Here is a 2,334-nt window from a genome sequence, read left to right on the forward strand (position 1 = left end):
TGCCTTCCTTATTCACCGATCAGGAGTCAATTTTCTGACATCCTGCGTGCCTTCCTTATTCACCGATCAGGAGTCAATTTTCTGACATCCTGCATGCCTTCCTTATTCACCGATCAGGAGTCAATTTTCTGACATCCTGCATGCCTTCCTTATTCACCGATGAGGAGTCAATTTTCTAACATCCTACGTGCCTTCCTTATTCACCAATCAGGAGTCAATTTTCTGACATCCTGCGTGCCTTCCTTATTCACCGATCAGGAGTTAATTTTCTGACATTCTTCTAATGATGAGCAAGTTGTAAAGGATTGAATCTTCNTGTGNCAAATATTTTCTCACAAAAAACATGCGTTAAAACAACATAGAAGCTTCACCGAGCCTTCNACATTATAATCAATTTGTCATTCTCATATTTTATTCAAAAATAAGAATCTTCCCTTACTATTGATGTTGCTTAAATCAAGGATCACTTCTCGGTGTGTAGATTTTCTGCTATATGTAATTGGCCAAGTTTACCGCNGTGACACTTCCATGTGANATATTCTCTAACGTCAAAAACTCCAACTCAAATAGTTATCTGAGTATCTTGCCNGTAATTCGGTTATAAGATAAGTTTGATGCCCGAAATGTGTTTGCTTGTAATTTGCCTTCCCAGACAAGATGAAGTTCTTGCAGTTTGAAGATGAGGACTGCTTGCCTCCCTCTTCCTATGCATTTTGCTTCACCACCTTCATTTGAGTTGTTGAAAGTCACAATAATTCCTGAGGCAAGCANGCAAAGCAATAGAAGAATATAAAGCGTATTAGGAAATAAAAAATAAGCACTCAATTTTTTCTGAAATCAATCTAGGTAAATAAGAATATTGGCTCAAATAGCCTCTCGACGTTGCCTGCGACAATGTTATCCGACATGTGGCGANACTACACTCGCCGGTCCATGAGATCAACGCTTGGGCGCTCGGCTGCCCTNGACGTTCATGTAGGAGGCCCCGACTTCCTATCTTTCATCAGAGAGAGGATAAACCTATCCCCGGATCTTCAAACCATCTTGCGATACTGGGCATAGCAAATTTCGAAACTTGCGTGTTAACATACCATGCAACCGTCGGAGAAGAGGTCAAGCCGATCGATGTGGCGGATGATGCGGATGCAGAGTCGAACACTGGGGCGAATGAGGCGGAGGCAGAACCGAACGGTGCTGCGGCAGAGATGGCTTTGGTAGCAACGATGTCACAAGCAATCAACAAGGTGGATCGGCGTCTAGCGGGACATCGCGATAGTCGAGCACGACGGAAAATTTTTTCCGCAAGTCGCTTGTGAGCAAGATAATCGGTCCCAGTGATACTAGTGAGAAGCATGTGTTTGACTCTAGGTCGGAAGGTAGCGTGTGGTGAAGAATGATGTTTTGTTCGAGAGGAGGAAATGTAAGTCGGCTGAAACTCGCGTTGCTGACAACAAGCAGATTAAATTCATAGTTGGAATTGAAATTCCTGTTTCGTGCTTCCAGCTCATTTGATGTTCCTGGTCGGGCAGAGAAAGATGAAATAGTTAAAGCATTTATGGGTTTGAAAATTGCAGAAATTGATGAAGGTTTACACAGTTGATGTTATTGCAGCTCGTCAGGATCTTCTGATAGATGTTAGGGATAAGCTTCCTTTTGAGCATGAAGANGTTGGCAACCTGAGGAAAATAAGATTCCCCNTCTCACCCGGTTCAAACGAAAATTGCCGCTCGGGTCAACATTCTTAAGACCCCAGTAAAATGATGGTATGCTTAACACATTTCCATGTTTCTCCGAAAATTTTATTTCTTCAAAATATGATATATTATTATCCTCGGAATTAACTGAGAAATAAGAAAAGAGAATTTGCATAACCATGGAAAATAAAATGTTTGAGCAAAGCCGACTGGGTGCCGATGCTAAAGCTGCTTAAGGCTGTGTTCACTTCAGGGTGAAACACTATTCATACATATGAGAGGGTGATGAATTGAGAGTGAAATCGTGTTCACTTGCGTTGAATAGCGAGCGAGTAATAGAGTATAATTGCGGGATTTCACCTTTTTGTGTCACTCGCACATTAGCGAAGATTTGCAGTGAATTACAGCGAAATGGCTTTTATGCCCTTCCTGCAATAGCTGAGAAAAAGAAAAACTATGCAGAGACCCGTGACCGGTGGTGTTGTTGATGATGAAGATGCGTTGAAGATGGAGGACTTGAGCTTGAAGCAGGAAGAAGCGTTGATGATGAAGAGGCTCGCGTTTTTGGGTTGCAAAAACGAAGCTGTATCCGGTTATGGGTTTGCGTATTCGGATACGCTGCAAAGTGAGAGGAAAGGAG

This window comes from Vigna radiata, chromosome 3, assembly GCF_000741045.1.
Source record: "Vigna radiata var. radiata cultivar VC1973A chromosome 3, Vradiata_ver6, whole genome shotgun sequence".
NCBI classification, from domain to species: Eukaryota; Viridiplantae; Streptophyta; class Magnoliopsida; order Fabales; family Fabaceae; genus Vigna; species Vigna radiata.